This window comes from Hemiscyllium ocellatum, chromosome 13 (assembly GCF_020745735.1).
Source record: "Hemiscyllium ocellatum isolate sHemOce1 chromosome 13, sHemOce1.pat.X.cur, whole genome shotgun sequence".
In the NCBI taxonomy this organism is placed as follows: domain Eukaryota; kingdom Metazoa; phylum Chordata; class Chondrichthyes; order Orectolobiformes; family Hemiscylliidae; genus Hemiscyllium; species Hemiscyllium ocellatum.
Window position 1 is genome coordinate 36,440,006 of NC_083413.1, and position 13,787 is coordinate 36,453,792.

The 13,787-nt window shown below is 40.9% G+C and overlaps 1 protein-coding gene across 1 annotated transcript in view; it reads right to left on the reverse strand.

Moving 5' to 3' along the window:
• The window catches only part of LOC132821860 (endothelin-converting enzyme 2-like), a 171,809-nt gene that overhangs the window by 112,408 nt on the left and 45,614 nt on the right, over window positions 1-13,787 (reverse strand). The gene's annotated exons all lie outside the window — the stretch shown is intronic.

Consider the following 13,787-nt stretch of genomic DNA (forward strand, 5'->3'; position numbering starts at 1 on the left):
TTTCTATAATTCTATAACTTTATAAAGGAAGTTATTTGTGGGTTAAAGTCTCTGTTAATGCTACAATCAAATAAATTTCATGCCAGAATGCTAATAATAATTATGACAGTAACTGTGTTTTTCCTGTGCTTATGTAGGAGTGGACAAGAAGCCAGACTATTAACTGTCAGGTTTTTGGGCCAACTGAGCTTTCAACCTGAAGAGAGGAAATGAGAAAATTACTGTAGACTGCATACAGATTGTGTCTACCACAGAAAAGCTACCATGAAGAATGGTACAATACCCGACTCAAACTATGCAAGGAATAACAAAAAATCAACTGGAGGGAGTTATTTTCCTACCACGTACATGATTATTAAATTCAATAACTGATTCATTAAATTCATAAGATATAAGAACAGAAGTAAGCCATTTAACCCATTGCCATGCAATTAGATCCTGACTGATCTGATAATCCTCTACTTTCCTTCCTGAACCCCACAACCCTTGTTCTTGTTATTGACCAGAAAACCTGTCACAGCTTTGAATACAGTAAACAATCCAGTTTCAATAGCACTCTGTGGTAATGATTCCACAGGTTCACCAGCCTCTGATCCTGATCTTTGCCTCAAAGGAAACCAAAGAACTGTGGATGCTGGAAAACAGAAACTGCTCAGCGAATTGTTTGGAAGAAGGGTCACTGAACCCAAAATGTTAACTTTGCTTTCTCTGTGTAGATGCTGCCAGACATGCTGAATTGTCCCAGCAATTTATGTTTTTGCCTCATCTTTGATGTTTTCAGAAAGCTCACCAATGGTGGGAGGATGGCTTGATGCATTGTCCAGAATGAGAAAGATCTTGAAATCCAAATCTTTTCTACTGTAATAATTTTTAAATCGTCCTTGCAAGCATCAATGATAGAGTCAGATAAACATTGCCCCAGCATCCAATTTCTTTTGCTTGACCTGAAGCAGAGTGGACTTAAGGCAACCAGGGATGGAATCCATAAAAAACAACAGGAGTTCACATTTTTATAAAATTGTTCCCCAATTCATCAATTGCGTTACAGCCAAATTGTATTGATGAAATGCACGTTATAGGAGAATGACTTGTACTGATCTGATCAGAGCCTTGTATAGCCTCAGCAGTACATCCCTGCTCTTGGATTCTAGTCCTCTTGAATGCTAATGTTTCAATTGCCTTCCTAATTGTAAACTGAATATGAAAATGTGTTGCTGAAAAGCGTAGCAGGTCACGCAGCATCCATGGAGCTGGAGAGTCGACGTTTCGGGCATGAGCCCTTCTTCAGGAATGAGGAAAGTGTGTCCAACAGGCTAAGTTAAAAGGTAGGGAGGAGGGACTTGGGGGAGGGGCGTGGGAATGCGATAGGTGGAAGGAGGTCAAGGTGAGGGTGATAGGCCTGAGTGGGGGTGGGGGCGGAGAGGTCAGGAAGAAGATTGCACGTTAGGAAGGCGGTGCTGAGTTCGAGGGATTAGAGTGAGACAAGGTGGGGAGAGGGGAAATGAGGAAACTGGAGAAATCTGAGTTCATCCCTTGTGTTTGGAGAGTTCCTAGCGGAAGATGAGGCACTCTTCCTCCAGCCGTCATGTTGCTATGGTCTGGCGATGGAGGAGTCCAAGGACCTGCATGTCCTTGGTGGAGTGGGAGGGGGAGTTGAAGTGTTGATCCATGGGGTGGTTGGGTTGGTTGGTCTGGGTGTCCCAGAGGTGTTCTCTGAAGCGTTCCGCAAGTATGCGGCCTGTCTCCCCAATATAGAGGAGGCCACATTGGGTGCAGCAGATGCAGTAAATGATGTGTGTGGAGGTGCAGGTGAATTTGTGGTGGATATGGAAGGATCCCTTGGGGCCTTGGAGGGAAGTAAGGGGGGAGGTGTGGGCGCAAGTTTTGCATTTCTTGCGGTTGCAGGGGAAGGTGCCGGGAGTGGAGGTTGGGTTGGTGGGGGTTGTGGACCTGACGAGGGAGTCACGGAGGGAGTGGTCTTTTCGGAACGCTGATAGGGGAGGGGAGGAAAAAATATCTGTGGTGGTGGGGTCCGTTTGGAGGTGGCGGAAATGACGACGGATGACACATTTTCAGCTCTGATCTCCAGCATCTGCAGTCCTCACTTTCTCCTGTAAACTGAACATGCCTGTTAACTTTAAGGGAATAACTAGGACTCCAAAGACTCTTTGTGCTTCAAATTTCTGAAGCCTTTCCTATTTAGAAAATAATTTACACTTCTATTCTTCCTGCAAATTGCACTTTCCCATACTATATGTCATATGTCATTTCTTTGCCCACTCTCCTAATCTGTCCAAGTCCTTCTGCAGCTTCCCCACTTCCTCAATATTACCTGTCCCTCCAGCTACCTTTCTGTCCCTTTGTGCTGAGATGACTGACCTCCTCAACCACAACTGTCTCCCTTTGTGCCAAATATGACTCCAACCAACAGAGTGTTTGCTGTACTTGCACCTGCCACCCAACTTTTCCTTTGACTCCAGCTTTACCAGGTGAAGAAGGCTAGATCAGTACAAGGTTGCAGTAATGTAGTATGCAGAATGTCCTGAAGCATGATTCGTGGCAAACAGCAAGCAACTTATGCAAGCAGTTCACCGAGATATATCCATATAAGGAAGCAGAATAGTTCAGGTAGTTTAACTGCATGTCTGTAAGAGTGAACAATCAACAATTAACTGAAGGACCCATAGATCACGGATTATTAGTTTCGCTCAATACAGTTAGCATTTGCTAGAATCAAGTGACCATCTGTATAGCTTGAGATAGTCATGCAAATATTAATCATAAGGAAGGCTTGGATGCTAGGAGCAGATGATGTAGACACATATGCCCTAAAGATAACATGGAAGTGGAAATTCTGTTGAAATTAGAGGACTCAGCACCTCACATGAAAATAAGCTGATCCTGTCTTTGCAGCAAAGTATTGACTTTTGTTCATTTTATACCAACATTGCATGTAATTATTGTGATGCGGATATGTATAAATATGTTGTTTTGAGTTGTGAACAACAGAGTTCTTGGAGCTTGACTTTGGAGCATCTCCCATGCTGCATTGGTATAAGCTTAAATAAAGACCACCTAAAGACTCAATTTGACTAATTTCCTCCAACAGTAGGGCTCCTTGATGCCACGCTTGGCTCAAATCGGCCTTTAATGTCAAGACAGTCACTTGCACCTCACTGCATGCACAAAGACCCATAAATTCTGCTCTGCTGCAGCTTTCTGCAATCTTTCCCCATTTAAATAATATTTATTTCTTCTCTTCTTCCAGCCAAACTTCATACTTTCCTTCACTAAATTGCATCTGACATGTTTTTACCTACTCACTCAACCTGTCTATATCCTGTGTAGACTCTGTGGTCTGAATCTTACATTGTTTTGGTTAAATCCAAGTGGTAATAAGGTTTAGGCAGAGCTTGTGTTGCAAGTTCGAACAAATTTTCTCATCCTTACACTCACTGCATTAAGTGCCTATCCTGCATCTAAATCATCTCTCGCATCCAATTTCCACTGCATCTTATCTCATACCAATCCCGGAATAACCTATTGCTCAATGGATATTCACTGAGATATTGATATTCCTTGTGTGCGCTACCTTTGAAAGGTCACTCTGCACCTGGACAGGCATTAGCAATCCAGTATTGCACCTCACCGACAATGTAATGACAAAGCAGTCATAATGTCACATAGAGCTGACATGGCTGACAATTCCTCACACGCACAACTCCATTCACTCACAAAATGGTGGTTAGCCACCAAGCCACACACTTTACTAGTACTTTTTTCAATTAATAGTCCACCAACAAATTACCTAAATAACCTATGAAATGAACAACAAACACCATCCACAAGTGCAATGCAACGATAACAAAAGTGAAGGAAAGATAGGAAGAGGAAGTAGACTAAATTAAATGAAGTCGGAGGGGGAAATAATCTACTCAAGACCCACAGTAACCTTATCTGTCCTTAGCTACATCCCATCTGAACACAGTTCCTAATGCTCACTTGCAGCTTGTCATTGTTCAGGAGGGAAACATCATAATGTCAAGCAATTGGACAAATACAAACATTACATGAGTTTTCATTAGTCCTAAGTAAAGGGGAATAAAAATGAAGCCAACAGAGGTGTGTAGTAGCCCAAAATAGCTGAGCTCTGTCATGGACAACCAGAAACCTGAATTAGGCATAGGCAGCATTAAACCTGTACCTCCACATCAGTCAGAGGTATGATGGTAGCGTGAGTCATTGTTGCAATATGAGAGGTCCATTCAGAATTCTAATAACAGTGGGGATGAAACTGTTCTTGAACCTGTTGGTACTTGTGTTTAAGTTTAAGTTTTTGTATCTTCTGCCTGATGGGCGGGAATGAAGTTGGAAGACATTATACCCAGGGTAGAAGGGGTCTTTGATGATATTGGCTGCCTTACCGAGGCATCAAGAAGTGTAGATGAAGTTAATGGATGAAGATTGGCTTGTGTGATGGACTGGGCTGTGTTTACAACACTATAGTTTTTTATCGTCTTGGGCAAAGCAATTGCCATACCAAGCTGTGATGCATCCAGATAGAGTGCTTTCTATGGTACATCTATAAATCTCATGCTTTCAGCCATCAAACTGACACTTACTCTGCCAATTTGGTTCCTTCCACTTTCTAAGAGAAATTTACATCTAGAGTAAGGAAGAAGTATTGGCAGGGAATGCAAATCATGCTGAACACCATCAGCATTGGATCCTGCCAGATCACCAGGCACTCCCCTGAGACTGCATTTCCTTTATTGTCTTGTACGATCGCAACAAACCATTTCAACCCATTCTCCAATGTGGAGACATGCCACTTTGAACTTCATCAAACACTGTCCTCCCTGCCCCTTGAACCCAGCATCACACTGTGTTGATTCCCACCTGCTACTTTACACTCCCTCCTTCACATGTCTCCATTTCTTTTCTAAATTCTGCATATTGAACTAGAGATTCACCCCACCCTAAACACTGTCCTTATCCCCATTACTATATATGCCTCTGCTTTCCCCTATGCCCAGCTTTGACTCCGCCTCCCCTCCGTCATTAAATCGCAAGACCTACAGACCCCCATTTTGATCATTCCTACAAGACTGGACCCAGGATTGTATCAACTCCAGAATGTGGTCAACTTTTACAATCAGCCCCTAGACATAGAGTCATAGAGATGTACAGCATGGAAACGGACCCTTCAGTTCAACTCATCCGTACCATCCAGATATCCCAACCCAATCTAGTCCCATTTGCCAGCACTTGGCCCATATCCCTCTAAACCCTTTCTATTTATATCCCCATCCATGCTTTTTAAATGCTGTAATCATACCAGCCTCCACCACTTCCTCTGGCAGCTCATTCCATACATGCAGCACCCTCTATGTGAAAATGTTGTCCCTTAGGTCTCTTTCATATCATTCCCCTCTCACCGTAAACCTGTGACTTCTAGTTCTGGACTCCCCTACTCCAGGAAAAAGACCTTGTCTATTTATCTTATCCATACCCATCATGATTTTAGAAACCTCTACAAGATCATCCCTCAGCCTCTGCCACTTCAGGGAAAACAGCCCCAGTCTATTCAGCCTCTCCTTATAGCTCAAATCCTCCAACCCTGGCAACATTCTTGTAAGTCTTTTCTGAACCCTTTCAAATTTCACAATATCCTTCCAATAGGAAGAAGACCAGAAATGCACACAATATTCCCAAAGTGGCCTAACCAATGTCCTGTACAGCCGCAACATGACTTCCCAACTCCTATACTCAATGCTCTGACCAATAAAGGAAAGCATACTAAACGCCTTCTTCACTATCCTATTTACCTATGACTCTACTTTCAAGGAACTATGAACCTGCACTCCAAGGTCTCTTTGTTCAGCAATACTCCCCAGATCTTGCCATTAAGTGTATAAGTCCTGCTCTGATTTGCTTCTCCAAAATGCAGCACATCGCATTTATCTAAATTAAACGCCACCTACCAATCCTCAGCCCATTGGCCCATCTGATCAAGATCCCATTGTAATCTGAGATAATTTTCTTTGCTGTCTACTAAATCTCCAATTTTGGTGTCATCTACAAACGTACTAACTATACTTCCCAGGTTCATATCCAAATCATTTAAATAAATGATGAAAATCAGTGGACCCAGGACCAATCCTTGTGGCACACCACAGTCACAGGCCTCCAGTCTGAAAAGCAACCCTCCACCACCACCCTCTATCTTCTACCAGTTCTGTTTCCAAGTGGCTAGTTCTCCATGTAATCCTGCATTCCATTAGCTCTAACCTTGCTAACCAGTCTCCCACAAAGAACCTTGTCAAACCCCTTCCTGAAGTCCATATAGATCACGTCTACCCCTCTGCCCTCATCAATCCTCTTTGTTACTTCTACAAAAAACTCAATCAAGTTTGTGAGACATGATTTCCCATGCACAAAACCATGCTGATGATCCCTAATTGATCCTTGCCTTTCCAAATACATGTAAATCCTGTCCCTTATGATTCCCTTCTAACAACTTACCCACTACCGACATGACTGACCAGAGCCCAGACTGTTGTGTTCACAACTCCTTGACAAACTATATGCAATTCCCCTGACTATTTGTGATCCTAGAGAACTGATGAACACTCTCTGGACTGGACTAAGACAGATCCCCTAAATAAGCATCCAAAATGGATAAGTAACAGGGTTGATGGCTGTACATGGTCTGTGTCCCTGACTGACAGACCTGGGGCTCCCTGACCAACAGTGGCCCCCATTGACTGAACTGAGGACTATACCACATTATTTTCCAACTGAGCCATTTGGTGTCATTTAATGATGTACATCATGGAAACAGACCCTTCGGTCCAACTTGTTCGTGCCAACCAGATATCTGAAATTCATCTAGTCCCATTTGCCAACACTTGGTCCATATCCCTCCAAACTCTTCCTCTTCATATACCCATCCAGATGCATTTTAAATGTTGTAATTTTACCAGCCTCCACCACTTCCTCTGGCAGCTCATTCCATACATGCAGCACCCTCTGTGTGAAAAAGTTGCCCCTCTCACCTTAAACTTATGCCCTTTAGTTCTCCCCCACTCCAAGGAAAATACCTTGTCTATTTACCCTATCCATGTCCCTCATGATTTGATTGAGGTACCATGATAGTCATGATGGTTTAGCTGATGCCAGATTGCAATGTCTGTAGATGAAGGGAAAATGACTGTTGCCCATGGATCATAAGATCAGATGTTCTTGCCTAGTATCCACCATGGAGGCCATTCCAAACAAGCAGCAAGCTGAATCTGCCAAGTACTCATTTTGATTTCCTTGTTGGGTTTTCCTGATGTCTAGCCTTTTTTTGCAAGTTTGGTTCTAAAAAGGAATCTGATTATTAATTAAATGAGTTGTGGCACTATCAAGATGTTTAACAAATGTTAATCCCATCAATTGGCATCTCATCCTACCTAGCGAGAACCTTGCCATGCCATTTGTGAAATTGCAAAAGGTTGAACAAGATGATCTCAATGTCAACACAGGCCTTTTGGCACTTGTCGCCTGATTTTGCTATAGCCCACATTGTTCAGACCCTTACAAGAATCCATGCTTTGGGTAATCCTCACTAGTTGCCTTGCCATCTATTTCTTGCCATCCTCAAAATGATAATAGTACAATTATCCAAGTCATTAATTTATATTGTAAATAATTGTGGTTCCAGCCACTCCACTAGTTATAAATTGCCATCTGAAAATGCCACCTTTATTCCAAATCTCTGTCTACTATTAGTTAGCCAGTTGTCTAGTAATATATTCACTCAAACTCCATGAGCCGTTTTTGCGTAACTAGTCTTATGTGTAGTACCTTAATAAGCACTTCTTGAAAATCCTTTATCTATCCTGCTTGTTACCTCCTCAATAATTTTCAATGAATTTTCAGGCATGATTTCCCTTTTATGATGCTGTGCTGACCCTGCTTGATTATATTATGTATTTCTAAATGCTCTACTATTACATCATTTATAATAGAACCTATATTTTCTGAATTACAGTTATTAAGTTAAATAACCCATGCTTACCATTTTCTTTTCGTCTCTCTTTAGATAAGGGTGTTACAATGGCAATTTTCCAATCCTCTAGAAATATACCAAAATCTAAGGATTCTTAGAAGATCACTATTAGCATATCCACTATCATTGTAACTATTTTCTTTAAAATTCTCGGATGAAACCAATTAGGTCCAGGGGATTTATTGGCTTTAACTCCATTAGCTTCCCTACTACATATTCTCTCCTACAGTTATTGTGTTTATTTGACGTACCCCTTTAACTCCACAACTATTTAGTTATTTTGGAACACTATTTATGTCTTCTACTGAGAAGACTCATGGAAAATATTTATTCAACAGCTCTGCCATTTCACAGTCCTCCATTATTATTTCTAGCCTCATTTTCAAGGGGGCCTATGTTCACACTGGCCTATCTCTTCCTTTTTATATATTTAGAGAAACTTTTACTGTCTGTTTTTATGTTACTTACTGATTTGCCCTCAAAATTGCTTTTCTCCCTCTTTTTTGGGGGTTACCTTTTAAATCTTGGCTTTTAAAATGTTCCCACTCCTTTGATTTACCACTAAACTTTGCCACATCTATATGTTTTTCTTTCAACTTGTAACTATCCTCAACTTTCTTGGTGAATCATGTTTTTTTTGTCCCCTTCTTCACTAGGATATAGTTCTGAGAACTGTCCTCTAATGTGAACCATGGCAGTACAGGTATCTCTTAAGGTTCACTGTCACCTATGTGTTCTGTAACAAAACAAATGATAACATTTTATTCAGTATTCTAAGCACAAAAAGTAACATATACGACATTACCATTTGACAAACTTCCTCCTGACTGGGTTACAACAGCAAAATGTACAAATACGAAAACTCTTTCAGACTACAAAACCAATTTATATTTCTATAGCGTCTTAATTTTTTTTAAAATTCCAAGATGTTTGAAGATTAATTTCATTTGGTTAACAAATTGTTTTTACTACAGACACCATGTAAGCAATTAGAGGTATCTGTAGGAACCCAGAAACTTTACTTACACTTAGACTATGGAATTAATTAATATTGTGAATTAAAACTGGCAACCTTAGGCTTTGAAAATAAATTGTTACTTCTGTGACTCTCAAGATATTAGTTTACTGGAACTTCTTTGAGTTATATAACATTCATTTGAACAAACTAGTAGAAACCAAAGAAGTTATTTTCTTCTAATTTTTCAGTAAAATTATGCAGTCCACATTGGAACTGTAAGCATATTTCTGTAAATGGAAGATTATCCGTAGATATACCAAATATTTACGGCATACAAAAATGATGCATACTGTACTGTCTTATGTTTGCCATCTCATACGCTTAATAATAAATTATACCTTTGTTATTTTCTTGTCCAAGATATTGAAAAAGGTTTTAAATTTATAGCCACCCTTTAACTGTTTAACGGATGCTGAACCCCCATATTTTGCAGAAGGAGTTCTTATACTAGAGGTCCAATGGTAAGAATCTACCACTTTTTTGTCTTCCACACCACTCACCCAGAAATTTGAGCCTGAATCTCTTTATGAAACCTTCTGATTTTTGTAATTTTCTGAGTACTGAATTCACCTAATCTAAAATCATATATAATTCACAATGGAACAGTCAAGTGTAATGCTGTGTTAGTATTCTTCAAATATGTCCACAGCAGCAGTGCAGTAAGCATATAGTTTTGTTTAGACAACAGATTGACTTTTATGCTTGTTTTAGGGTGTGTTGGCTGCCAGAGAAAACCATAAAAGTTGTAGAAATGTTTTTTAGGATGGACATTTTCTGCCTGGGGTTCTCTATAAATGTCCAGTTGCACAATAGGTATGTTAATGGTGACTTAAGGATCAAGAATAGAAAGCACAGCAAGCAAGAATAGAGTGACTGCATGGCTGGCATTATAGCAACAGGAGGAGACATTCGGCCCATCAAGCCTACCTTGCTATTCAATAAAATTGGAGTTGATCGTATACTTCATTACCTTTTACGCATCCAATCCCTGAAACCCTATGCCCCACTGGTAATCAGAAATCAATCAATCTCTACTTTAAAAATATTCAAAGACTGAGCTCCTACTGTACTCTGTGCTAGAGAATCGAAAGGTGCCCCCTCTGAGTAAAATCAAATGTAACCTCGCCTTGAATCTATAAAGCATTCCCTTTATTTTTAGATTGTGTTCCCTGGTTCCAGACTGGGTAAATATCTTACTTGCACCTACCCTTTAAGTATCTGTAAGTTTCAATGAGATCACTAGGGTTCAGAAAAGATTTACAAGGATGTTGCCAGGGTTGGAGGATTTGAGCTATGTGGAGAGGTTGAACAGGCTGGGGCTCTTTTCCCTGGAGCATCGGAGGCTGAGGGATGACCTTATAGAGGTTTGTAAAATCATGAGAGGCATTGATAGGATAAATTGACAAAGTCTTCTCCCTGGGGTGGGGGAGTCCAGAACTAGAGGGCAGAGGGTTTGGGTATGAGCGGAAAGATATAAAAGAGACCTTAGGGGCAACTTTTCACATGGAGGGTGGTACGTGTATAGAATGAGCTGCCAGAGGAAGTGATGGAACTGGTACAATTTTCAACATTTAAAAGGCATCTGGGTGTGTTTATGAATAGGAAGGGTTTGGAGGGATATGGGCCGGGTGGTGACAGGTGGGACTAGATTGGGTTGGGATATCTGGTCAGCATGGACAAGTTGGACCGAAAGGCTTTTGCCCGAAACATCGATTTTACTGCTCCTCGGATGCTGCCTGAACTGCTGTGCTTTTCCAGCACCATTCTAAGCTAGACGCGAGTTGGACCGAAAGGTCTGTTTCTATGCTGTACATCTCTATGAATCTAGACAGTACGGGCCCAGTTTGACCAATGTCTTTTCATAGGACAGTCCCATCACAGAACCATAGATTCCCTACAGTGCAGAAAGAGGCCATTTGATCCATGTCTGCAACAACCCTCTGAAAAAGATCTTGCCCAGGGCCACCCTATTCCCACAATTACCATGGCTAACCCACCTCTTCTGGACATTTGGGACAATTTAGTATGGCCAATCAACCTAACTTGCACATCTTTGGACTGCAGGAGGAAACCAAAGGACTCGGTGAAAACCTATGCAGACAAGGGGCGAATGTGCAAACTCCACACAGACAGTCACCTCGGGCTAGAATTGAACCTGGGTCCCTGGTGCTATGAAGCAACAATGCTAACCACTGTGTCTCCTTATCTCATCTTAGGAACAAGTCTGGTGGATTTTCATTGCATTCCCTCTATGGCAATAATATTTTTCCTGAGATAAGGAAACCAAACCTGCACACGCTTCTCCATGTGCAGTCTAAACAAGCTCCTGTACAAGTGAAGCAAGACTTCACTACACCTCTGCTCAAATCTGTACTTAAATCCTCTTCCAATAAAGACTAACATCCTATTTACCTTTCTAATACCTTGCTATACCTTTATGTTAGCCTTCAGTGACTTATTGACAAGGACACTTAGATTCTTTTTCACATCTACCCTTCCCAACTTCTCAGCATTTAAGAAATACTCTGCACATCTGTTTCTCCTACCAAAATGGATAGCCTTTGTCCACATTGTGTTCCATCTGCCATGTTCTAGTCCATTTAGTAAGCCTGTCCAAGTCCTCCTGAAGCCATCTTATATCTTTCTCACAACTAACAGCCCCACTCAACTATATATCATCCATAAATTTGGAAATATTACATTTGATTCTCCAAATCATTGCTATCTCTTGTGAAAGGTTGAGGCCCATGTATGGATTCTCCTAGTCACAGTCCGTCAATGCAAAAATTACCTAATTATTCCACTCTCTGTTTTCTGTTACCAGTCATTATTCCACACCAGTAGGTTATTTATTATCCCATGTGCTTTAATTTTTCTAAACAGCCTCTTGTGGGGACTGTATCAAAAGCCTTCTGTAAGACTAATTGTATTACATTCAATGGCTCTTGTTCTTCAATTTTGTCAGTAACATATTTTAAAAAGTCAACAAATTCATCAAGCACAATTTTCCATTCACAAATACATGCTGACTACGCCCAATCAGATTATTATCAACCTGGTGTCCATTTACTCCAGTCTTTATAATGGATTCTAATATTTTCCCTACTACTGATAAAAGGCTAACATATTTGTAGTCCCTGTTTCCTCTCTTGTTCCCTTTATAAATAGTGGGGAGACATTTGCTGCCTGCCAATCTGCAGGAATCATTACAGAACCTTTAAAATGTTGTAAGATAGTTGCCAATGCTTCAGCTATCTGTATAGCCGTCTCCTTCAACACTCTGGGATGTAGAATATTGGATAGCGGGATTTATCAAGTTTCAGCTCCATTCTCAAGCAGAAAAATCTTCACAATTGTGGAAACAATATGCAAATTGCATTATATGATATACATGTAATTCAGCATGGAATTTAAATAACAGTTTTATGGGTTTGTTTGAAATTCCTCTCTCCAATGCTTGAGCATGGATGTTAAAAAAATTGGATTAAACTGGCTGATGTTCCCATCAAAATTGTTAAGAATGGAATTTCAGGTAGAGACACTAAACATTCCTGTGTTAATATCTCATGGTATCATTTCAGAGATCTGAGAAATGACTCAGCACTTTGTAAGTCCAGTCACTGAGGAACAAAGCAATTACCAAACCAAGTAGAATTTAAGTAACAGCAGTATATATGCTAAAAAAAAGCCAGTAATATTAAAACTGTATTGCTGTCTGACAAGACTGCACCTGGAGCACTGTTATATTTTGGTCCTACAAGTGGTACTGAAAGGAGTTAAGATGCTGATCACTATTCTCAAGAAAACTGAACTATAAGGGAAGACTGGGCAACTTGGTTTATTCAATCTTAAAGAGAGCAACTAAGAGAGAATTCCAAAGAGAAGTTTAAGCTATTGAAGTGTTAGAAAAGCACAGCCTGGGACACAATCTCAAGTCATTCATTCTTACACAAAATTGCAGCCAATATCTGGTGTTAACAACTTAACTCAAATAGTTTGTCAGGGGTACAAAATGTCGACAGGAGACACTGAACAGAATTTTGGATCAGGATCACAATATCAAGGTCAATTGGGGGACACAGTCTGGCATTGTAGTAAATAGTCACCTGGAATTGATTTTCAATTGGCTTCAAGTAGCCACAGAGGCTTGCCATGCAATTAAGATAGCTGGTGGCTCTTGAAACTAAGAGGTTAATGGCATACCTCCAGCACAGAGGAACCTGCAACCTGCAGTTCAGGTAAGAAAAAGAAAATGTCTCGATTTTGAGGCACCCTATCCAGAACAGTTTGAAGTTTTAATTAAAAATGGCCATTGTAACTGCCCACCACAGTGAAGGAGCCTGTGGCCCCAACCTGTGGTCAGGTAGTCAGTGAGGACCTCAAAGTCTGCCTGGAGGGCTGGCCCCCTGGTCTGCCACTAAAAGCAACCTCCAGAGTGCGGACCCAGCTCCTGACACCTTGGAAGACATGCAGGCTGACTGAAAAATTCCAGTCAGCTTCTGACAATAGGCTTTAATGGGTCATTAATTCCCCTTAGATGATCAATCCTGCCTCCAGAAAATAATGGGCTGGAAGTGGAATCCACAGTTTTCTTTTCATATATTCAGTTCTTTTAAAAAAACTTCCCTTGGAGTGGTGGTAACGTTATGGGAGGGGCTAAGGGCGAGAGCGGAGTGGGCTGGAGGCATGGAGCAGAGCAGGACAGCCAACACG